Source organism: Pan troglodytes, chromosome 13, assembly GCF_028858775.2.
Source record: "Pan troglodytes isolate AG18354 chromosome 13, NHGRI_mPanTro3-v2.0_pri, whole genome shotgun sequence".
Taxonomy (NCBI): Eukaryota; Metazoa; Chordata; class Mammalia; order Primates; family Hominidae; genus Pan; species Pan troglodytes.
In genome coordinates this window covers 57,789,930-57,816,601 of record NC_072411.2, presented here as the reverse complement: position 1 = coordinate 57,816,601, position 26,672 = coordinate 57,789,930, and the positions used below count along the sequence as shown (strand labels likewise).

General features: G+C 34.2%; 1 long non-coding RNA gene across 1 annotated transcript in view; it reads left to right on the top strand.

Annotated features, from left to right (window-relative positions):
* The window catches only part of LOC107973709 (uncharacterized), a 210,284-nt gene extending 183,887 nt beyond the window's left edge, over window positions 1-26,397 (top strand). The window contains exon 14 of the long non-coding RNA XR_010149759.1: window positions 24,639-26,397. This is a non-coding gene — a long non-coding RNA (uncharacterized LOC107973709). The remainder of the gene's footprint in view (window positions 1-24,638) is intronic.
* Window positions 26,398-26,672: the final 275 nt, after the last annotated feature.

Sequence of the window (26,672 nt, the reverse complement as noted above, 5' to 3'; positions counted from 1 at the left end):
TCCCACTTTGCTCGGCACTCTTTCTCTCTCCTGCCGCCCGGTGAAGAGGTGCTTTCCGCTGTAATTGTAAGTTTCCTGAGGCCTCCTCAGCCATGTGGAACAGGAGTCAATTAAACTTCTTTTTCTTATAAATTACCCAGTCTCAGTGTTTCTCCATAGCAGTGTAAAAATGAACTAATACAGTAAATTGGTACTGCAGAGTGGGGTGCTGCTATAAAGATACCTGAAAATTTGGAAGTGACTTAGGAACTGGGTCACAGGCAGAGGTTAGAATAGTTTTGAGGGCTCAGAAGAAGACAGAAAAATGTGGGAAAGTTTGGAACTTCCTAGAGACTTGGAGAGCTTAGAAGACAGAAATTGGTGGGAAAGATTGGAACTTCCTAGAGACAAGATGAATGGCTTTGACCACAATGCTGATAGTAGTATGCACCATGAAGTCCAGGCTGAGGTGATCTCAGATGGAGATGATAAACTTGTAGGGAACTGGAGTAAAGGTGACTCTTGCTATGCTTTAGCAAAGAGACTGGTGGCTTTTTACCTCTGCCCTAGATATCTGTGGAACTTTGAACTTGAGAGATGATTTAGGGTATCTGGTGGAAGAAATTTCTAAGCAGCAAAGCATTCAAGAGGTGACTTGGGTTCTCTTAAAAGCATTCAGTTTTAGCATTCACGAAGATACGGTTTGGAATTGGAACTTATGTTTAAAAGGGAAGGAGAGCATAAAAGTTTGGAAAATTTTCAGCCTGATGATGCAACAGAAAAGAAAAACCCATTTTCTGAGGAGAAATTAAAGCAGCCTGCAGAAATTTGCATAAGTAACAAGGAGCTGAATGTTAGTCATCAAGACAATGAAGATTATGTCTCCAGGGCATGTCAGAGACCTTCACAGCAGCCCCTCCCATCACAGGCTCTTAGGCCTAGGAGGGAAAAATGTTTTCCTGGGCCGAGTCCAGGGCCCCTCTGCTCTGTGCAGACTTGAGACATGGTGTGCTACAGTACAGCTGCTTCAGCTTCAGCCATGCTAAAAGGGGCCAAGGTATAACTCGGGCCATTGCTCTTCAGAGAACAGAGAATGCAAGCCTCAAGACTTGGTGACTTACACATGGTGTTGGGGCTGTAGGTTCACAGAAGTCAAGAATCTAGGTTTGGGAATCTCCATCTAGAATTCAGAGGATGTATGAAAAAGCCTGGATGTCCACACAGAAGTCTGCTGCAGGGTGGAGCCCTCATGGAGAACCTCTACTAGAGCAGAGTGGAAGGGAAATGTGAGATTGGAGACCCCATACATAGTCCCCATTTGGGGTATGCCTAGTGGAGCTGTGAGAAGAGGGCCACCATCCTCCACACCCCAGAATGGTAGATCCATTGACAGCTTGTACTGGGTGCCTGGTAAAGCCACAGGCACTCAACACCAGCCTGTGAAAGCAGCTGGGAGGGGGACTGTAACCTGCAAAGCCACAGGGGTGGAGCTGTCCAAGTCTGTGGGAGCCTACCTCTTGCATCAGTGTGACCTGGTTGTGAGACATAGAGTCAAAGGAGATCATTTCAGAACTTTAAAGTTTAATTACTGCCCTATTGGATCTCAGACTTGCATGGACCTGTACCAGCTTTGGTTTGGCCAACTTCTCCCATTTGGAATGGGTGTATTTACCCAAGTGCCTGTACCCCCATTGTATCTAGGAAGTAACTAACTTGCTTTTGGTTTTACAGGCTCATAGGTGGAAGATACTTGCCTTGTCTCAGATGAGATTTTGGACTTGGACTTTTGGGTTAATGCTGAAATGAGTGAAGACTATGGGGGACTGTTGGAAGGGAATGACTGCATTTTGAAATATAAGGACATGATATTTGGGAAGGGCCAGTGGGGCAATAATGTGGTTTGGCTCTGTGTTGCCACCCAAATCCCACCTTGAATTGTAAGAATCACCTTGCTTCAAGGATAGGACCAGGTGGAGATAATTGAATGATGGAGGTGGTTTCCCCCATGCTGTTTTCATAGTGAGTGTTCTCACTATCATGAGTGTGAGTGATAGTTCTCTCATGATCTTATGGTTTTATAAGGGGCTTCCTGCTTTGCTTGACACTCATCCTCTCTCCTGCTTCCCTGTGAAGAGGTGCCTTCTGCCATGATTGCAAATTTCCTGAGGCCTTCCCATCCATGTGGAACTGTGAGTCAATTAAACCATTTTCCTTATAAATTACCCAGTCTCAAGTGTTTCTTCATAGCAATGTGAAAACAAACTAATATAACTACTACAAATATAAGATTTAGTAAAAATAGTAGATAGCAACATACTGAACTTATAATGTTTCCATTCGTATAAAGTTAAAAACTATGCAAAAATAAACCATATTTATTTAGAAATGCATCCATATGTTTTTAAAATGTTTAAAGGCAAATTAATTGTGAATACTATATTCAGAATAGTGATTTTCTCAGGGAATGCAATTTTATTACAATGTCTTCCAAGCCAATGTACTATTACTGTTATAATTCTTAAACAAGGTGTTTGCTGTATGAATATTTAGCTCAATATCATTCTTTGTATTTCATATGAGCATTATATATTTTTATATGCATGAATTTTGCATAATAAAATTATTTCTAAAAAAAACCGAAAAGAATACATATTTGCATTTGAATACTTAGTCTAAGGATTAAAAAAAGATATTGTTTTATATAAAACTGATATAAATATACTCTGTGGAGACATATTCATTACTTTCATTTCTTATATTTAAGAACTGAAAAATTATACACACCTACTGGAAATAAAAATAAAGATAACATGAAAAACCAAATATATGATGCCATTGGCCTTTTCTTTGTAACTAAATTTATTTAGACAAAAATGTAAATACTACCTGTGGAGAAATGTTCAGCAATTCTATATCTAATTATGTTATTGTCATATGTAAACACAATGAAAAGACTTTATAAACTAGGTTAAGTGTTAGAAACTATAGTGTTTTCTAGGGGGTGGGACACACCTTAAATTACCACTATGAAACCAGCAATTTAAATGTGCGATATTGGCCTGATAACTGGATTTAGGCTCTGATAGTTGGTACTATATTGGTCACATAAATTCTGTTTCACTTTATCTTGTTTTGAACTCCATCTAAAGTAGAAGATTTCCTTCATCAGTTTTCCTTTTGGTCTCTCTTAGAGTACACCCTGTGTTTTCAAATGTGCTCTGCTTGCTTATTAAATACATGTTAAGCTTGGTTTCCAATGTGGAAAAACAAATTCTGGAATAAAAGTTCATTAATCAATAACATGGCCTTTTCACATCTACCCCCTCCCCAACAATAATCCCATAGCTTTACATAGGACCAATATGAAAACAAAATGAAATGGTGCGAGAATAAAAGCCTCAATATTTACTAATTTGCCACTACAATAGTATACTTACCAGTCTGACTGACAGATATTTTAAATAAATTAAATATTGTTATTCAGTCTGAATTCTTAAAACAGTGGAAAGCAATGAAAAAAATAAAGAAAGTTAGTTACAGCATATTATACAGCTGATCTTTGAACAGCATTAGGATTAGGAGAGCCAACCCTCTACACAGTTGAAAATCTATATAACTTCTGACTCCTCCAAAACGGAACTACTAGTTGCTTACTGTTGACCTGGAAGCCTTATAGATACCATGAACAGTCAATTAACACATATTTTGGATGTTATAGGTATATATACTGTATTCCTATAATAAAGTAAGCTAGAGAAAAGAAAATGTTATTTAAAAATCATTTGTAAAATACACTTGTCATGTCAGGTATGGCAAAGGGCAAAGAAAATTCATGTATAGATGAACCCACATGGGTCACACCCATGTTGTATAAGGGTCACTTGTACTTCTTGAATCTGAGTATTCAACTCTTTCAAATACTTTGGTAAATTCTCACCTGTTACCCGGAAGCATTGCCTCCCACCATTCTCTGTATTTTCCCTTTATACTTTTAGACATATATTGGATTTCTGTTGGACATATATTATTTTTTCTTATTTTATCATCCATGACTCTTCTATATTTTAAATTCTTTATTTTTTTCTTTATACTGGGTAATTTCTTCAAATGTATCTTCCAGTTAACAAATTTTCTCTTCAGCTGTGTCTAATCTGATTTCTAGCACATAAAATGAGTTTTTAATTTCTATCCTCATATTTTTATTTCTAGAAATTCTATATGATTCTTTATAAAAATACTTCCTGTTCTTATTTTCCTGGTGTATTGTTATTTCCACATATATTCTATATATTTGTTTATCTTTGTAATCATTTTAAACAGGCTTTATTAATGCTATCATATGAATAGATTATAAGGATACATGAGGGAGCTAAAGAGATTTTTGTCCTAATGAAGATATAATTATAGTATAAAATTTATTTTATTTCCATCACCTATTGTTCTTCTATATTCCAAAATTAGAGAGGTGTTGATGTAAGCCTATTGCTTTTTATATTTGTTGACTCTTATTTATATTGCAAAATTTTATTTTCTATATGACACCAGAGAGCTCTCTGAATGCATGTAGAAAAGGTCATATGAGCACATAGAAAAATCGTGACCATCTACTAACTAAGGAAAAAGCCCTCAGAATGAAACCTATCTTGCTGGCAGCTTGATCTTGAACTTCTTGGCCTCCAAAACTGTGAGAAATAAATCTATGTTGCTTAAGCCACCCAGTCTAAGGAATTTTCTTATGGCAACCCAAGCAGATCAATACAGGGAGGAAAAAGGGAGATATTTTAATCATTACTGGGTGAAGAAGAATGATTTAGACATGAAATAATTTAACTGCCAGGGGAGAGGGAAAATATCAGAAAGTACACTGAAATGATTTTTCCTGTTTAATGTCTGTATCTAGGAAATAATTGAAAGGTGCCCCCTGAAATGTCTCTGAAACAGAGAAGCCATAGTAAAGTCATCTCAGAAGTTCGTACATAATAACTGCAACAACTAAACAAGGTAGTTACAAAATCTTTGGAAGAATTTTAGAGGGTGTGAGTGAGAGAATCCACTAAGCATTAGTAAATGAGGTATCAAGAGATTTTAAGAGATTTTACAGTTTTGATAGGTAAGGAGATGTTTAAAATACCATACACAATTAAAGGCAGAACTAATAATCTAAGATGTCCATCTCTTAATCTTAAGAATCTGTAAACTTACATGTAAAAAACAAAAAAGAACTTTGCAGATGTGATTAAGATTATGGACCTTGAGCTAGGGGAATTAACTTAGATTATCCACGTGGGTTCAACCTAATTACATGAATCCTTAAAATGAAGGACCTTTCATGGCTGTAGTCAGTGAAAGAGATGTGATGACTGAAGTGTCATTAAGGAGGAATAACAGAGACCACAAACCAAGAAAGAGAGGCAACTTCTAGAAACTGAAAAACTCAGGAAAACAGATTTTTCCCTTGAGCCTCTGGAAAAGAAGACAGCCCTTTTGATACCTTGATTTTGGTTCAGTGTGACTCATGTCAGAATACTGAACTGCAAAACTTTTTAGATAATAAATTTCTATTTTTTAAGTCAATAAGTTTGCAGTCATTTTTAGTGGCAGCAATAAAAAACTACACAAATTAGATTCTGCAAATTTGGACCACAGGACATACCATATGGACACATCAAGTAGTATACACAGTCAAAACTTGCCATAGCCTATAAATAAAATATTAGTCCAACTACACTAAGGAAAACAATATAAGGAGGGTGAGTCTGGGTGTGGTGGCTCACGCCTGTAATCCCACAGCTTTGGGAGGCTGAGGTGGGCAGATCACTTGAGGTCCAGAGTTCGAGACCAACCTGGCCGACATGGTGAAACCCCATCTCTACTGAAAAAAAACAAAACAAAACAAAACAACAAAAAGGAAGGTGAACACTAAGATACCTAAAATACCTATTGGTTTACATATGCAGATACATTTGTATAAGAATTTAATATTAGAAAATAAAATCAATCACTTTAATACATCTCAGAGTAAAATAATAAACACGTTTAGCACTTCCTATGGGACAGGTATGGTTTTAAGTGCTTAGATGACAGATTGATAGGTGCAGCAAACCACCATGGCACTTGTATACTTATGTAACAAACCTGCATGTTCAGCACATGTATCCCAGAACTTAAAGTGAAATAAAATAAAATAAAAATATAGATTTTATATATATATAAATATATATAATATATTTATACACACACACACACACACACACACAGCCTTAATTCTCACAATAATCCTGTGAGGTAGGTACTTTTATGATCATTCTATTTTCAGACATGCAAATAATGACAAAAAGAGGGTAAGCAAACTACACAAGGTCACACAAATGACAAAGTGTTCCAGCTAGGATTTAAACCCAGGTAGTTTGGCTCCAGAGAAGCTTCTCTTAAAATGTATGCTAGAGAAATTGAAATATCAATAGATGCTGATGTAGTTCAGGGATTTTTAAATAACCTTGATGAACTATAGGTAAAATAGTATAGCCCTTGATCAGTTAAGAACATCCAATATATTACTGTATGCTTTTAATTCATCTGTAAATAATATTTAATTACTTAATGTTATGTGAATAATAAGAGAATAGAGCCATTCTTATTAAAAGCATAAGCCAAATACAAAGAACTACCCCATATTAATTAGCTTTCTTCCTTTACGTTTTTTTTTTTTTTTTGAGATGGATTCTTACTGTCTAGAGTGCAGTGGCATGATCTCAGCTCACTGCAACCTCCGCCTCCCAGGTTCAAGCAATTCTCTTGCCTCAGTCTCCTGAGTAGCTGGGATTACAGGCGCCCACCACCACACTTGGCTAATTTTTGTATTTTTGGTAGAGACAGGGTTTCACCATCTTGGCCAGGGTGGTCTTGAACTCCTGACTTCGTGATCCACCTGCCTTGGCCTCCCAAAGTGCTGGGATTACAGGTGTGAGCCACCGCGCCCAGCCTGGTTAGCTTTCTTATGGACTGTTTGCTTATTGCTCTAAAGCATAGTGATTTAAAAAATTTTAAAAAGGTGAAAATATTATCTGCCTGTACAAATTTAGATTTCTAAAAGGAAACTTAGGGTAAATAAGAAATTAAAGAGATAGCAGAATAAAAAGTAAGTTCAAAATATCAATTTATTAGTTTCTATGCTATCTCTACTAAGTATACATAGATTGAAGACATCTCAAATTTATTTTAATAAGATGGTATGGCTCCTCTACTAAATGATAGACAATAAAGGCAACTACATGCCAATTTTACTTACAAAATAGATAAAATGCTAAATAGCATACTAGCCAATTTAGTGTAATAGATTATTCAAAATAATCCAAAATAACCAAATATATTCATTTAAGGAATGTAAGAAATGTTATATTAGGTAATTGATTAATGTAACACAGCATATTAATTATTTAAAAGCGATAAACCACATTACATTCTCCAGAAATACCAAAGTAGAATTTTGGATTTATTTAGTATACACCCTTAATATCATTTGATCATGGAAACTTCCTCCTCCTATAATCATATGCTAATGTTTACCAGAACACCAATTTTTTTTTCTATTTGTGTAACTTCTAAGTTTCTCCCACTATGTTTCCCTTCTTCTACCATTGTTGGAGAAAGGAGAGTTAAGATATTTTTAACAGTGAGATGCTGACATAAGAACAGTAAAATACTAATATATTGCATTAAAATGTCATATATAATTTGGAGTATTTAAAAAATCAGTGAAGAAGAGGCTTCTGTAATAAACATTATTTGGACTACTGATTTAGCAATTTGGAAAATGATATAGCTATATTGTCATATTACACCATTTAGCCAAAGAAGTCTTAGATATATTAAACATATATTAATAAAATAAGAATTAAATAATAACATTAGGAGGAACCATTTAATATTTAAATGCAACTCCTTGCATTTAAATATGCAAGGAGTGATAAAAAGCCTAAGGAAAAATATTAGAAGTTTGGATAGCATAAACATAAAAAAGAAAGTATATGTCCATATCAAAATAAAAATATGATAATGTTGGGCTACGTTATAGCACATCTTATACATAAACTATTGATCATCTTAATAGCTAAAAGACTTTTACACTACATCTAACAGGAGAAAAAGTTTTTCTTTTTTTTTGTTTTTTTTTTTGTTTGTTTGTTTGTTTTTGTTTTTGAAATGGAGGCTCACTCTGTCACCCAGGGTGAGTGCAGTGGCACGATCTCAGCTCATTGCAAGCTCCGCCTCCCAGGTGGTTCACGTCATTCTCCTGCCTCAGCCTCCCGAGTAGCTGGGACTACAGGCGCCCGCCACCACACCCGGATAATTTTTGTGTTTTTAGTAGAGACGGGGTTTCACCATGTTAGCCAGGCTGGTCTTTATTTCCTGACCCTGTGATCCGCCTATCTCGGCCTCCCAAAGTGCTGGGATTATAAATGTGAGCCACTGCGCCCAGCAGAGAAACTTTGCAAGGCAATTCATTAAAGAAAAAATATAGATATACAGATGGTCTATAAACATGCAAACATTGTTCACAGTAATGCACCTTAAATGTACATTGAGACTTTTTTTTTTTTAACCTCAATTTGGCTAAGAAAAGAAAAAGCATCTACTACCTAGTGAAGTTTGAGTACCCTAGGAGGCAAACTTATGCACCCGGATAAAGTGTGAAATAATGCCAAATTCGTAGGCCAAAGGAAAATTTGGAAGTATAAACTAAAGGGTCCTAAAAATATCCATTATGTCACTGACAGATCTCAATTAAGGAAAACACTTGAAATATATGTTACAGTAATTCCTATTTTGGGAATAATCAAGCTATGTGATGACATTCATTTTTGAACATGCTCACTAATTTAGAATTTATAATACCTAAAATTGTATTACTAATAGCTAAAATTATATTACTATGATCAAATGGTATTTAGGTTAAATACATTGTGAAAATTCTGTAATGTCATACCATGCAATAATTAAATTTAGTCTACTTTAAGATGCTGTAAGACTTTGGGAAATTCCAGCAATATATTTTTACAAAGGAAACTATAGAATTTATCCCATAGTTAACAGGAATCAGAAAGATATGCATAAATTGTACATACATACAGACTCCTGCACAGAGAAGACCCTCCTCCATTCTACACGATATTTTCCTTACTATGTTGCTTGACTTTCTCCTTTTTATTTTTTTCTAGATAAACTTTTCCTTCTTATTTTCCCTCCATCTATTCCCATCATTTTCTCCTCTGCATCTCTTTTTCTCTTTCCCTACTACTGGGTACAAACTTTGAATTCCTCTAATTTTTTAATGCAGAACATTTCAGTCCTCAGCTCTCCTTTTTCTTGCTCCTTTTCTTCAAGAGCTTTGCCTTTTATCTACATACAATCTGCCACATGATTTTCTCCCCCAACAAGTCAACTTATTTTATCTAAACTATGCACCTTTCTAAATATAAAAAGCAGATTAAGTGTCAGGATTTCACAAAACATTTGAAAACATTTTCTTCTATTGTTTTTAGATAAAAGACTATTCAAAGCAAAAGTCACAAAGGGAAAGGGAATTTACTTATGAAGATGTTCAGTGGTGCACACCTGTAGTCCTAGCTACTTGGGAAGCTGAGGCGGGATGATTGCTTGGGCCCAGGAGGTTGAGGTGCAGTGATTGTACCACTGCACTCCAGCCTGGGTGACAGAGTGAGACCGTGTCTCAAAAAAAGAGGTTTGTCAGTGTTATTCATAATACATTTTAATTTTATGAAATAATTTAAATGTCCTTCACTTAGTAAGTGCATTTTATAGCTTGCCATAAAATGCATATTTACATGATATACTGTTACAACATACATTATGTTGCATATAAATATATATTACAATGTATACTTGCGTGGTAGTAAAAGCACATTATTAGTACACATAATATTACAGATATAGATATACACACACATATACACATAAACACATCATTCACACATAACACTGGTTGGGATGAGTAATTCAAACAGACCAATCAACTGGTCTTGAATGAGACCTGGGAGTTTCTAAACTTTTTAGTATTTGATATGTAACCCAGATTATTATTATCATCAGCCAAGTTAGACAAACATTAAATTAGTTTGGTAAAGTTAACTTGTATCTAATATGTAAATGAGGTTAACTGTTCTGAGAGACGTAGTTTCCAAATTTGGAGGAGGGGTGAGGTGGGCTATTTTAAATTACAGGGGACAGAGGATTTGACTTAGGAAGCGACTTAGAGCAAAGTTAGCACATTGGGTACTTGCAGACACAAAGAAAATGATACTGTGAAGTGAAAAATTATACAGAATAGGTTAATATGTACCAACAATGTTTCACATATTTTATTTTATTCTTTTTGCTTATATTATTCCCCTTTTGTCCTCTGTTTTCTGTAATGTCCGGATTTCAAACCAGTACTGCAAGATTTGTAAACTGATCCCATTTTGGTTTAAATAATCTACTGTGGGATAACTTGGTATCTTATCTACAATCATAAAAGTATTCTATGTAAGTATATCCTAAAGTTTGAAGAGTTCTATCAACATTTGAAGCACAGCTTTTTAAAGTTGATACCAACTAAAACTGTATTTTTACTGTATAATTTATTTTACTATGATTTTTTTCCTTTTAAAATTTGGGAATATCCAAATACATCCATTCAGTACATCCAGTTCTTTAGCATTCAACATGTATATGTGTGTGTGTGTGTATATATATATATATGTATATATATATGCTCTTAATCACAAGTGTCATAAATGACATGATATGTAACAGTATTTCCTTGTCATTTCTCTGATAGGCAGGGAAGTTATTTGAGTTTAATGTCTGTTTAAATTTTACATTTCCCCAAGGGATGTAATGGCTGATTGTAAGGCAGAATGACTAAATTAGAAAGAGTGTAACAGAAGGTCATAAAATCTAGTGGAAATTTTCAAATTTGGACTTTCCACATAAAAGCAAAGTAAGCTCAAAAAGCGAAGTGTCTTAGGATTTGTCAACAACCTGTTAAATGAGCTTAACCCTTCTCTGAAGAAAATGTAAAGTGATCTGTATTCAATTTAAATGTCTATATCATGATTCTACACCAAGAAAGACAAAATCATGATTTCAATTTTTTTAATCAATCTTTATGCCAGTTTATATTAAATAATTAACTTCAACCAAGCAATATAATTCATTTAACCAAGCAGTGTAATTCCTTGTGTTTTCTCCTAAGGCAATAGGCAAGGAGGCAAATATGACTTTACAAATGTTCTTTGTAACACTGGTTATAATAAAAACAGAAATGTTATAGAATAACTCACTAGTTCTAATAGCTTACTTTAAACCCCACTTGTATTTAATTTTTAATATAATGTACTATAAAATAATTCTATGTGAACATTTATTGGTTCCCCCAAATAGTAAACAATTATTTAAAACCCTGTGATGATTCCATTTCTAGGTTTTGCTGATTTTTTAGTTGTAACATTGTATCTCACTTCAATACTTAGTAACCTCCAGTTTATTACCCTCTCTTTTACTATTAATATAGGAATAAAGCCAGTATCTGCTTTTTATACTTTTTTAACATTAGATGTTATTTATATAGTTTTAAAAGGAGAATCATGGATTGTTTGATCAAAAACTTCCTTATGTTTTAAACTTGAAAAATTTCCTTCTTAAGTCTTCATTTGTAGCAATCATTGACTTTTTTCACCAGTTACCAGCACAGAATGCTCCTGCTTCTTACATTGGTTTTCGTAGAAAGAACTCTGTGAAATAAATATATTTTATTTGGAGTATACTCTTGAGAATTCCCTTCATTGTCCTCTATTCTCTCTCTTACTCTCTATTCTATCTTCTTTATCTCTATATAGAAAGAGATAAGCATATATACATTTTATACATTTGTATACATATAAAATGCCCTTTGTGTCACTCATTTCTGTTTTTCCTTAGTGTTTAATTCGTATCTGTCTTTCATGCTAGTGAAAACAGAAACATTTAGTTCAAAATCAGTAAGTTACTTTCAGTAGTTTAATGGTACTCATTTCTGTGATAATATCTGCTTCTGAGTATTATTTCCTCTACAGATTGGATGTCTTGTTCTGACATACTTGTTCTTTTTAATACATTTTTTGTTAACTTTATTAAAAGAGAAAACTCTTCAGTCTATTTGTGAATTCTCAATTGAGCTCCTTTAATTTTTTTTTTTTTTACTTTTTATTTTAAGTTCAGGGGTACATGTGCAGGTTTGTTACACAGATAAACTTGTGTCATGAGGGTTTGTTGTACAGATTATTTTATCACCCAGGCATTAAGCCCAGTACCTATTATTTTTCCTGATTCTCTCCCTCCCTCACCTTCACCATCCAATACGCTCCAGTATGTGTTGTTCCCCTTTATGTGTCCATGTGTTCTCATCATTTAGCTCCCACTTATAAGTGAGGACATTTGGTATTTGGTTTTCTATTTGTGCATTAGCTTGCTAAAAAAAAATGGTCTCCAGCTCCATCTATGTCCCTGCAAGAGACACTATCTGATTCTTTCTTATAGCTGCATAGTAATGCATGGTGTATATGTACCACATTTTCATTATCCAGCCTACCATTGATGGGCAGTTATGCTGATTCTATGTCTGTGCTATTGTGAATAGTGCCACAAGGAATAAACATGTGCATATGTCTTTATAATAAAATGATTTATATTCTTTTGGCTTTATAACCAGTAATGGGATTTCTGGGTCAAATGGTATTTCTTTATTTAGGTCTTTAAGGAATTGCCATACTGTCTTCCACAATGGTTGAACTAATTTACACTCCTGCCAACACTGTGTAAGTCTTCCTTTTTCTCTACAACCTCAACAGCTTATTGTCTTTTGACTTCTTAGTAATAATTATTCTGACTGGTGTTAGATGGTATCTTATTGTGGTTTTTATTTGCATTTCTCTAATGATAAGTGATATTGAGCTTTTTTTCATATGTTTGTTGGCCATATGTGTCTTCTTTGGAAAAGGGTCTGTTCATGTACTTCGAACACTTTTTAATAGAGTATTTTTTTTTCTTGTAGGAAAAAACAGGGACATAGATGGAGCCATTATCCTTATCAAGCTAATGCAGAAATTTGTTTAAATTCCTTATAGACGCTGGATATTAGACCTTTGTCAGATATGTAGTTTGCAAAAATTTTCTACCATTCTGTAGGTTGTCTGTTCGTTCTGTTGATAGCCTCTTTTGCTGTGCAGAAGCTCTTTAGTTTGATTAGATCCCGTTTGTCAATTTCTGCTTTTATTGTAATTGCTTTTGGCATCTTTGTCATAAAATCTTTGCCCATGTATTCTAAATGGTATTGCTTAGGTTGTCTTCCCAGATTTTTATAATTTTGGGTTATACATTTAAGTTTTAATCCATCTTGAGTTAATTTTTGTATAAGATGTAAGGGAGGGGATCAGTTTCAATCTTCTGCATATGGCTTGCCAGTTATCCCAGCACCACTTATTAAATAGGACATTTTTTCCCATTGCTTGTTTTTGTCAGATTTGCCAACGATCAGATAGTTGTAGGTGTGCAGTGTTATTTCTGGGTTTTCTGTTCTGTTCTATTGGTCTATGTTCTGTTCTTGTACCAGTACCATGCTGTTTTGGTTACTGTAGTCCTTTAGTATAGTTTGGAGTCAGGTAGCGTGTTGCCTCCAGCTGTATTCTTTTTGCTTAGGATTGCCTTGGCTATTTAGGCTCTTTTTTGGTTCCCTAGGAATTTTAAACTAGTTTTCCTTAGTTCCATGAAGAATGTCGATGGTAATTTAATAGGAATAGCACTGAAACTATAAATTGCTTTGGGTAGTATGTCTATTTTTATGATATTGATTCTTCCTATCCATGAGCATGGAATGTTTTTCCATTTGTTTGGGTTACCTCTGACTTCTTTGAGTAGTGTTTTGTAGTTTTCCTTGTAGAGATCTTTCACCTCCCTTGTTAGCTGTACTTCTAGGTATTTTATTCTTTTTTTGGCAGTTGTGAATGGGAGTTCATTCCTGATTTAGCTCTTGGCTTGACTGTTATTGGTATATAGAAATGCTAATGATGTTTGTACATTAATTTTGTATCCTGAAACTGCTGAAATTGTTTATCAACTTTAGAATCTTTTGGGTGGAGGCGATGGGGTTTTCTAGATATAGGATCATGTCATCTGCAAATTGGGATAGTTTGACTTCCCCTCTTCCTATTTGAATGTCCTTTATTTCTTTCTCTTGCTTGAGTGCCGCAGCCAGGGCTTCCAATACTATTTTGAATAGGAGTTGTGAGAGATGGCTTCCTTGTTTTGTGTCAGTTTTCAAGGGGAATACTTTCAGCTTTTGTCCATTCAGTATTATGTTGGCTGTGTGTCAATTGTATATGGCTCTTATTATTTTCAACTCCTAGTTTATTGAGAGTTTTTAACATGAAGAGATGTTGAATTTTATCAAAAATATTTTCCTTATCTATTGAGATAATCATGTGGGTTTTGTCTTTAGTTGTCTTTATGTCATGAATCACATTTATTGATTTGCATATGCTGAACCAACCTTGCATCCTGGAGATAAAACCTACTTGGTCGTGGTGGATAAGGTTTACCAGTATTTTGTTAAGAATTTTTGCCTCGAGTTTCATCAGGGATATTGGCCTGCAGCTTTCTTTTCCGCTGTATCTCTGCCAGGTTTTGGTATCGGGATGATGCTGGCCTCATAGAATGAGTTAGGGAGGGGTCCCTCCTTCTCAATTGTTTTGGAATAGTTTCTGTAGAAATGGTACCAGCTCTTCTTTGTACATCTGGTAGAATTCAGCTGTGAATCTGTCTAGTCCTGAGCTCTTTTTGGTTGGTAGGCTATTTATTACTGCCTCAATTTCAGAGCTTGTTATTGGTCTGTTCAGGGATTCATTTTCTTCCTAATTCAGTCTTGGGAGGGTATATATGTCCTGAAATTTATCCATTTCTTCTAGACTTTCTAGTTTATATGCATAGAGGTGTTTGTAATATTCTCTGATGGTCGTTGGTATGTCTATGGGGTCAGTGGTAATATCCCCCTTATCATTTCTGACTGTGTTTATTTGAATCATCTATTTTTTTCTTCTTTATGAATCTAGATATTGGTCTATTTTATTAATTTTTTTCAGAAAACCAGCTCCTGAATTCGTTGATCTTTTGAATGGTTTTTCATGTCTCTATCGCCTTCAGTTCAGCTCTGATTTTGGTTATTTCTTCTCTTCTGGTAGCTTTGGGATTGGTTTGCTCTTGGTTCTCTAGTTCTTTCAGTTGTGATGTTAGGTTGTTAACTTGAGATCTTTCTAACTTTTTGTTTTGGGCATTTAGTGCTATAAATTTTCCTCTTAACCCTGCCTTAGCTTCATCCCAGAAATTCTGGTATGTTGTATCTTTGTTCTCATTAGTTTCAAACAAGTTCTTGATTTTTTCCTTAATTTCATCATTTACCCAACAGTCTTGAGGAACAGGTTATTCAGTCTCCATGTCATTGTATGGTTTTGAGTGAATTTCTTTGTCTTGATTTCTAATTTGATTGTGCTGTGGTCCAAGAGTCTGTTATTGATTTCAGTTCTTTTGCATTTGCTGAGGAGTGTTTTACTTCCGATTATATAATCAATTTTAGAATATGTGCCATGTGGTAGTAAGGATGTGTATTCTGTTGCATTTAGGTGCAGAGTTCTGTAGAACTCTTTAGGTGTATTTGTTCCAGTGCTAAGTTCAGGTCCTGAATATCTTTGTTACTTTTCTGCCTCGATGATTCATCTAATAATATCAGTGCAGTTTTGAAATCTCCCACTATTATTGTGGTCTCCTTGGAGGTCTCTAAGAAATTGCTTTATGAATCTGGGTGCTCTTGTGTTTGGTGCATATATATTTAGGATAGTTAGATCTTCTTGTTGAATTGAACCCTTTGCCGTTATATAATGCTTTTATTTGTCTTTTTTGATCTTTGTTGGAAACACAATTCTTACGAATTTTAACTCAATAACCATTCCTCTATATAATTAAAAAATCACAACAATTTAGAATTTACGTGACAATACGGTACAAATCGTGTAGCTTCTCTACTTTATTTTCTCTATCTGTAAAATGAGATAGAGATTTAGAAATTTCCTTTTAAAGTGTCTCTAATAAATACAGTGATACTTTACATATTTTATTTCTACCTGCCTCAATTACACTGGGTCAGTTAATTGAAAGGACTCACAAGACTCCACAGGATAAGATGGAATAAAGTCTTTAAGGAAGGTAAAGTATACACTCAACAGGAGAAACAAGGAGCAGAAAGTCACAGAGATGTCTCAAACTTACAGCTGCAGCCCTTCAGGATCCTTCTCAGCCACAAAGGACTTGCTTCACATTCAGATTCTGAAATGCTCAGATCAGTGTGAGGTAGATCAGTTTCCAGGAAGTCCAACCACAGAACTACAGAGCAATCATTTTTTCCTACGTATCACACAGCTAAAGACAGGCTGGGAAACCATTTAAACCAAATACAGAACATTTATTTATATATCCCAAAGAACGTAGACAAGCTATTAATAGTAGAGGATTTCTCTAGTGGTGTTTCCAGCTTTAAAACGGGTATGATAATCACTATCTATTGCATCTACACTTCATTTTTTTTCTGACCAAGGATCAGTACGAGACTTCCAGGTATCCCTGGAAATAAGGATAAGTTTCGCTATTCCAAGTGAAAAATAACACTATTCTTACACAGGGTCTCCCTGCCACCCTACCTTGCCAGTCTCACATGTTTTTGTTATTGTGTGAGTACTAAAAATCTTTGTGGTAAGAGATATTTCACATATAGTTTTTGGTTTAGGGAAATACAAAAAGAGAGAAGGACGTTATTAGATGATATCATAAATGGAACATAATGACCAGAGTGACTCACAGGATAACATGTAGATTTCCTTGGTTTACCATTAAAAATGGGATGGAAAGATGTAGGGATGGCATAAATATCTTCTTTCCTCTACTTAATTCTTGATAAAAAAGTAATAAGGAAATAATAAGAAATTTCCAGTGTTTATTTATATATCAACAAAAATCTTATTCCCAAACTGAGATTACCTTAGTGAGCAAATGAAGGAGAGATAAAATTTTTGAATCAGTAATGGAGACTGGTTATATTGATGAGGAAAGAACTTAATACCCTTCCCCCATATATATGTAGATAGGTAGGACCAAGCAGAAACTAATATTTACTTAGCTGAATTTGAATCCCAGAAAAGAGAATTCCAGGTTGCCTTATAAGAAGAAGGGCCTAAACAGAAGAACTGTGAGCAAATGTTAAATCTAGGAAGCTCGTGGGGGTTTTTGCTTCGGATGTTTTTGAGCTTAGGCCGTAATGCTTATACTGGGAGAAAAATCCAATAGGCCTGCTTTGGTGTACTTGGGAGGTAATTTGAGTTACTTGCAAAAAACTGAACATCAAAAATCAAATAAAAGCTACCAGTCTCCAGTTTGAAGAAAGATATTATTTTTTGTTGAGTAGAATAAAAAACATAAATTTGCACCTAAGTTGCATTATAGAGAACTGAGACCATGAAAAATAAAAAAAGTTGTTAAAGAGGCAAGAAACAAGAGATAGGCTATAAGGAAAAATCATTGGATTCTTGGCAGATTCATTACCAACAAAATAAATAATAAAAATATCAGAATTATATTTTGAGGATGCTGAAGGTAAACATCTCCCAGAATTTTCTACTTATGATTCAAATATAAGAACAAAATGAAGGTATTCCCTGGCCTAGACCGAGGAGGATTACAATTCACAAGCCTTCATTAGAGGAACACTTAATTATAAATATCATCAAAATAGAAATTAATCTTAGAAGAAAGAGGAGAATGCAACAAAAATAATATGCAAAACATTGTCAAACACATTTGTAAATCTTAAGTACAGGCCCACCTGTGACATTAGGAGGGTATAGAGTGGGAGTAGAGATAGAAACCTAGACATCATATCTCTAAATATTTAAAAATTATATATTATAGTAACAAACTATTAAATAAAATCTGACTTAATCTGTTCCCCTGAAAAAGGTCCTTCACAATTGTCTAGACCCCTGGGCCATTTAGAACTGAATAATTTAAGGGTATACATTTTCCTCTTAGTAACACATCAGTCATGTTCCATTATAAATGCTTAAAGAAATTAGGGCCCATGAAGGGGCAAGGGATAACAAAAAGGGATAAAGTAAGACATGTGCAAGTTAGAATTATATGGGGCACTAAAGAAAATTCCTTCTGAATGTCTTAGATGTGTAAGGGGGAGAAATTTTAAACATTCATTTATTATAGTCATTGATATGTTTTGTCTAATGTCTATCTAACATTGTAATTGGCAACTGATATGTTTGGTTTTATATCTGTTACTAGAGTCAAAGTTTTCTATTTCTACTTTATTATTGTTTTACTTTTATTCTACTATTCTGCTTTTCTTAGACATAGAAAAAATCAAGGCTATATAAAAATCAGTAGGTACGGCTTTTCTTCAAGTAAGACAAGACCTTCTTCTTCAACTTGACTATTGCCCATCCCTTCCCTTAAATCTTCTGCAACTTTATTTTCACATTGCTAATAAATGTTTTCCATTGTGTTTCTTCTATTTCAGAAATCTCCATTTGAAAGAAAACATATACAATCATAATAGCGACAATTATCTGATATTAATTATACATTTTATTAGTAGATATTAATTCATTTTTCTTGTATTCTATGGCTCCGGTGTTTGGTATTACTTTGTATTTTGTTGGCATATACTGCTGCAATTATTTTGTTCGGAAATGGTTTCTAGGTTTATGTGAATAACATAATTTCTGAATTTGCATATTTTAAAAATGTGTAACAGTATTTAAAAATAGGTCTGTTGATTATAAAAATAAGATTTTAAAATCCTTTCCTTCAGATTTTTGTGATCATTATTCTATAGATTCATATGTGCAAGTGTATGGAAATCTGATCCTACTGATTTGTAGGTTATCTCTGTTTTCTTTCTGGAGGTTTGGAGAATTTTCCTCTTGATTCTTAGTATTCTTAAATTTCATCAAGATCGTTTAGTAAGAAATACTCTTCCCCAGTTTTTTCGCTAAATGTGGAGTGGCCCGTTTTTTTTTTGTTGTTGTTGTTTTTGTTTTTAGACATCAGTATTTGTTCAAGGATATTTGCTTCTCTTTTTCTGTCTAAAGACGCCACTTCCACTGTGTTCAGTATCAGGCTTGAAATTTTACACTTGCCTCAAGAATTCTTCTCTGTCCATCTTCCAGTTCACAAACTCAGACTTCAGCTACATGTATTATGCATTCTATTATTATTACTTTTGAAACTTTGATAATTATGTATTTAATTCTCAGAAACTTCTTACAGTAATCTGTTCTTGTTTTATGTATGTGTGTTTTTAGAGCTCTTTTAAATTGCATAATACAAATTTTGAGTTCTCTTTTGTTTTCTTTATGACTTTCATATCCTTTGGGATTACCTTCCCACCCCCTTTTATTTTTCAGCTTTTTAATTCTTAAACGTTCAGTGTTGTTTTCTGATGGAATGAACTGTTCAAGGTCACACTGCTACTAAATAAAACTGGTATTTTGACAAAAGCGTTTTTAATTTCAAAACCCATTATTTTTTATAGTAACCTATTCAGTTTTTTTATTATGTCATAGAAGCCACAATTATCTCTAAATGAATGCTTCATATTTACCTAATAACAAAGCAATATAGCATAGAGGTAAAGAGGACAGACTCAGGAATCAGGTAGCCTGGATTTAAAACCTGCACTTTCTATTGGTGTGACCTGGTGCAAGTTAGTTAACTTTGTATATTTAAATTTCTTCATTTCTAAAATTGAGGTAATAATATCTGCCAAATATAGTGTTGAAATGGGATTAACTGAGTTAATGCATATACAAAACAATATAATGGTTTCTATTGGTAAGTACTAGAAAAATGTTAACATATATGTTACAGTCATCTAGTATATTTTATAAAGGAAGATGAAGTCAGAAATTAGATCTTCATAAAATAAGATTTATTAAAACATATAATTACAAGAAATTTAGATTATAATGGAAAAATTTTTTAAAGTTATATAAAAATGGAGTTTTTTGTGTGTCAGATGGAAGGAGAAAAAGCCTTCAGGTGTGATGAAAGAAGAGTCAGCCATTGAGAATAGAGTAAATGCAAGCTGAGGTGAAGACATCAGTGCAAAGATTAAGTCCCTGGGAGAACAGAGACCAACTGAATATGTATAGGGAATACCCATGAAATTATAGTGTAGCATCCTCTGAGAGGTCAAAAAGAGAAAGAGAGAAAATAAAGCTAAATGGAAATGTAAAAATAGAGCCTAAGAAAATAAAAGTAAAGCACACTGGAAAATACATTATCTTTTTTTTTAAATGGGTGAGTAATTCTTATTTATTTTATTTTTTAAATTATACTTTATAAGTTCTTGGATACATGTTCAGAACGTGCGGGTTTGTTACGTAGGTATACATGTGCCATGGTGGTTTGCTGCATCCATCAACCCATCATTTACATTAGGTATTTCTCCTAATGCTATCCCTCCCCTAACCCCCTACCCTCTGACATGCCCCTGTGTGTGATGTTCCCTTCCCTGTGTCCATGTTTTCTCATTGTTAAACTCCCACTTATGAGTGAGAACATACGGTGTTTGGTTTTCTGTTCTTGTGTTAGTTTGCTGAGAATGATGGTTTCCAGCTTCATCCATGTCCCTCCAAAGATCAGGAACTCATCCTTTTTTATGGCTGCATAGTATTCCAAAACTTTTGAGTTCTGTGCTAGAGACATAGATTTGGCAATGGTCAATATTTAGAATCTATATTTCAGTTGAGATTTGAAGCCACTGATACAAATGGTGTGCTTGAAGTATATGTAGAGTGAAAGGAAAACTTGAAAAAGAAAAGCTTCATTTATACCAAGAGATGGCATAAGTATTCAAGACAAGTTTGGGAATATGCAGGTATTTGCTACCACTGGAATACCAGTGCTATCTTGGATGGCATTATAAGGTGGATGATTCACTACTCCAACTTTTCTGTTTGTACAATTGCTTCTTCTGAATAAATAAATGTAAAACAATATTTACATGTTGTAATTTCATTTACCTAAACAGCCTGAATTTATTTATGGATGGATACAAGTATTTGTTGTGATGTAGGAAAACTCTAAGACTAATGAAATGAGAAGAGAAGGCAGCTGCATGAAGAAAGCACAATAAAATTGTCTTTTATATATATATGTAAAGTGTTGGGAACATTTACAGAATAATTGTTGCATGTTTTCAACAGAACATTGAGAGTTTACATATTTTCTGAATGTCCCAGGTAAGAAGTAATGTTGCCAAAAATATCTTGCTCAGTCTTTGAAAATTCATTAAAATTGTCTTAATTTCAGTGAAGTTTGGGGAAAGCAAAGCCATCTTTAATTCTCCAAATGAGATGCTTTCTGGAATATTTTGTGGCACGGTTATATTCTGAGGTCATATTCAAAGAGGACTAGGAAAATATAACTTCAGTCTCTCCCTTTTCAAAGCACGTAAAATGCTTAGGGACTTCAAACTTGACCTTTGCTTGGGCAAACTCACCTGAGAGCAGAAGAACAGATGAAGAGACTGTAAACTGTGTTATCAGCAACCATTTTATATTAAATCTTGTCCCTGAAGAGACTCAGGAACTGAAGGTGTCCACATTACTATAGTTGTGCAATATTTATAATTTTCCATCAAATGTGTGATAGCTGTGTGTAGATTACTGTGATCACCGAAGGCTGTGAGTCACAGAGGTGGGGGAGAACTTTGAAGCCAGAAAGTTTTGGGATCAAATTCCATTTGCTACTTAACTGTTGATGCGACCAAGACCAAATTACTTAGCTTCTATAAGACTCAGTGGCTTCATGTGTATCAAAAATATAATAAAACTCACCTTACAGTATTGTGAATTTTAAGTAAGCATTCATACCAAAGTTGAACAGCTGAAATTAGAAATTTTAAACACAGTATCATTTACATTAGCACCCTCCAAAATGAAATACTTAGGAATTCCACAAATACATATACAGAATAAGTACAAAATATATGTGAAGAAAATTGCAACACTCTGATGAAAGGTATTAAAGAAGAACAAAATAAATTAAGAGATGTTTCATGTTCATGGATAGGAAGACTCAGTATTATTAACATGTCCATGGATTTAATGCAATCACAATCAAAATCCCAGCAAAATATTTTGAACATGTTGACAAATTGATTCTAAGGTTTATATGAAGAGGAGAAAAGCCCAAAATAGGCAACACAATATTGAATGAGAAAAGTAGTCAAAGGACTGACACTATCAAACTTTAAAACTGACTGTAAAGCTACAGTAATCAAGACAGTATGGTAGTGGGCAGAAGAATACACAAATAGATCCATGGAACAGGATAGATAGCTCAGAAACAGACCTACGCAAATAAGGTAAACTGATCTTTGATAAGAAACAAAGGCAAAGAAACAAAGAAAAGGTAGTTTTTTCAACAAATGGTGCTTGGAACAACTGGATACAGTATCTACATGATAAAAAACGAATCTAGATACAGACCTTATACCCTTTACAAAAGTTAACTCTAAAGGGATTTTACACATAAATGTAAACTATAAAACTCTTAGACTATAACATAGGAGAAAATCTCCTATGGAAAAATGCAGAAAAATAAAGTGTGAAGTGTTTGTAGGTGGAGAGACTGAGAATTCTTTGCTATTTGTATTTGCTATTGTATTGAATGACATTTTAGATGCAACATCAAAGGTCATATCCATGAGTTTGAGTGATAATTATGTGTCCGTGTATGCCTACTGATTGTAACAAATTTACCACTCTGTGTAAGATATTGTAGTGGACAAGGCTGTGCTTCTGTGTGTACAGGGGTCATATGGGAACTCTATGTACTTTCTGCTCTATTTTGCTATAAACCTAAAATTGCTCTGAAGTTTTTTGAAAAAGGTAATATCTAGGTGAAAAAAATGAACATAGGAATATAGAGTGGAGAAACAAAAATGAAGCAATGGAAAATAAATGTGTCTATCAAATAATGAAATAATTGAATCTTTCTTTATACTCTCCTCATATCCAGTATCCTGAAAGAGAATTCTCTATTTTTAAAGATTTAATTTTATTTTAGATTCAGTGGGTACATGTGCATGTTTGTTACATGGATATATTGCATACTGGTGGGAATTGGGCTTCTAGCGTACCCATCACCCAAAGAGTAAATATTGTTCCTAATAAATAATTTTTCATCCCTTGTCTTCCTGTTTTGGAGTCTCCAGTATTTATTATTCCATCTTATGTCCATGTGTAACCGTTGTTTAGCCTCCACTTACAAGTGCAAACATGCAATATTTGGCTTTCTATTTCTGAGTTACTTCACTTAGGACAATGTCCTCCAGCTCCATCTATGTTGCTGCAAAAGACATGATTTCATTCTTCTAATGGCTGCATAGTATTCCATGGTGTAAGTATACCACATAGAAACTTTTCTTTCTAAAGAAATGATAATTTTAAGCTGTTTACATCATTAGCGGAAAATATTATGGTATATTTGTTATAATTCTTCAAACTTAGATCCCAGAGAGTATAAGTGGGATTTTATACTTTGTCTTCATTTTTTTTTAAACAATTATTGTCTTCCAAGGAAGAAAGCAGGTTTTAGTTACAATCTTTATTTGCACATTATTGACATAAAGTACATTTAAACATAATTATTGTGAATACATTTGCAATATTTTTGATTTCATGTAAGAATGGAAGATAGCCAGTCTTGGAAGGCAGAAATGCCATGATTTTAGTGGAAACAGATACAAACTGGAAAACTCCTGCTTTGTTCTTGCTGCATTAAATTTTCAGAGTGAAGTATCACCTTTTAAGGAGTATATCAAACTCTATCTACCTTCCAGGTTTGATACTTCCTACTTACCTTCTGGACCATTTGCCTACTGAAGATTCTTAGGCGTCACCAGCAATCTCATCTCCTAATGCTTGTGGCTGAGTATGGCTTTCCTAGTGTCTACCTGGAGGGGACAGCTAACTAACTTAAAATAGGCAGGGAATTTTCGTCAGTGAGAGACAGAAGGCAGCAAGGAACCAGCAATGGTTGTTCTAAGGCATGATGGCTCCATATGGCCAGTCCAGTGGTACCTGGTGTTGTTGAGCATTCAGCTACGTGTCATTATGAGGCCTGACTGGCTTAGTGGAGTACCACCTTAGGATAGCGTTTCCTCTTTCTCTGTTTTAATCTCCTTTTACCCATACTCTTGTTGCCCTGGGATTGCAAATCTTTTTCATCCTCTTGCTCCACAAAAATATGTTAGCATATAAACTTTGCCTCAAACTAAAGGAGCCTGGACAAGACAAGTCATATATTTTCAGTGGGTGAGAACATTTAACTTACTGATATAAATATGAAATATATACCATGAATTGCTAGTTCTGTTATGTATCATTACACATCTGTTACGTATCTTTAAAGGCCTCTGCAGCCAATAGTGTCTGAAAATGTTGGGTAAACAAGATTAGTTAAGTTTGTTGTTGTTGTGATTTTTCTTTTTTCCTTAGAGCATCCACTGAGACTAGTATATCCAGAACACTTCATGAAAAGTAATATTTAAAGAAGATAAATGGTAGAAAATTCAAACCCCAGAGGATCCAGGGAAGTAATGTAAATAAGCAAAACAACCTGGTAGCAGACTGTGCTAAGTGGAGTGTGCTCTCCCCACCTCGACAGGAGCGTCTTCAGTGGAGGGTGGTATGTGTGAGTGTAGGTCTTTTGTGACTGCACCTACCAATTTTTTGGATTAAAGCAAAACATCTAGATCTGTTTAAAAAATATAAAATTTCCCAACGTTAAAAGTATTGGCACCTAATTCTAATTCTTAAAAGTCATTGCATGATCCAAAGAAAGTAAGTCTGTGATCCGGGCCAGAACCAGTGATTTGTAACAATGGTTACACTATCCTTAGGGTATGCTGTTCAATTGACCATGTTCTAGGCACCAAAAAGTGAAGGAAAAAAAAAAAAGAATCAAAGAAATGTGCCTACCTTCAAGGATCTCACAACATATTTTGGGAAAGAAGTCATAGCACATACATTTCAATTTGTGCAGTTTCATTTAATAGCAATGTATTTAGGATCCAGTATAAGACAGGCAATGAATACTACCTTTGATAAACTCCCAGTATGGTAGAGGTGATGGGTCCATAAACATGTGATAATGTAGTAGTTTGAAGTTTACACTAATTTTAGCCTATACCATATGCTATAAGATACACAAGAAAAAAAGTCTTGACCTCTGTAAACATATAACATTTTATAAATAATCTAGCCCTCATGCATATGTTTGTATTTATTATAAACTTACGTATAAATTAAATTTTATGTAGTTTTGTAGGCCAGCCCATAAACAATTCTTCATGGGTACCTATTGAGAAACTAAATTTTTTTTCTTGGATTGAACCATCATTGCTAGTTGGATTATTCCTATTTGAAAATGCCTTTCAGTAGCCTTTAAGAAAATGATGAGAGAATTAGATTTAGATGTGGGTTTTTTTAAATCTTCTTTCTATTTTGAGCACTGAAGGACAAGGAAAAAATAAATTTGTATTAGGAAAAAGGAGACTTTTTAAAATTACACAAATTTCTTTATAATAGGTGAAATACCACCTACCCTTGGTAAATACTTACAAAATACTTTTTGTATGTCTGTAAGAATAATTTTAGGTTATTTGCAATTATGCAAATAACTTTCAAAAGCCTCAAAAAATAAGAATTTTGGGGGACCTAAACCTTAGCCACTAAAGTCATTTGAATTAAAAAATGGCATAATCAGTGGTACTGCAAACAAATTCTTAGATCATGGTTTCACTAATTTGTCTTTTATTCTTGTACTACATTAATAAAGAGGAATGGGGGAATTTATGGAAAAAGTTTAGGATTAAGAGGGACAGTAAATTTAGACATTTATCTTTCACCATTGGAAGTCTCATTCCAGAATCATTCTAAGGCTCAGTTAAGTTCTAACTAAAAGTAAACCTCATCATATTTCATATTGCCTGCACAGCTCACATAACTCTGTATTTAAGCATTTACACCAAAGGACTATATTTCCCAAGAGGTCTGGTTCCCATGAAAGTTAGCATTAGGAATGTTAGCAAGAATTCCTTATCATTTTATGTCTAGTTTGCAGAGGTATGTACAGTGCATTTTAAAATTCATCCCAGAATAGTCATCTGTCTTAAAGAATTTGATGTCCTTGATCAGTCTGAAGACATGATTCTAAAAATGCATCAGTTCTACTTTTTGGTGTATTAAACCACTGGTAAGTTGTTTACTCCTTTTTGTTTTTTCATTTTGAAATTGGTATGTTAGACAAACATTTATACTTATGTTTTATACCTAGATATGCTCTTGTATGTAACTGAAGTAAATCCTTAGGTAGGTGGTGTCACTTCACAGGAAGGAATTTTTTTTTCTTTTAGATGCAGTCTTGCTCTGTCACCCAGACTGGAGTGCAGTGGCACGATCTTGGCTCACTGCAACTTCCACCTCCCAGGCTCGAGCAGTCCTCCTTCCTCAGCCTCCCAAGTAGCTGGG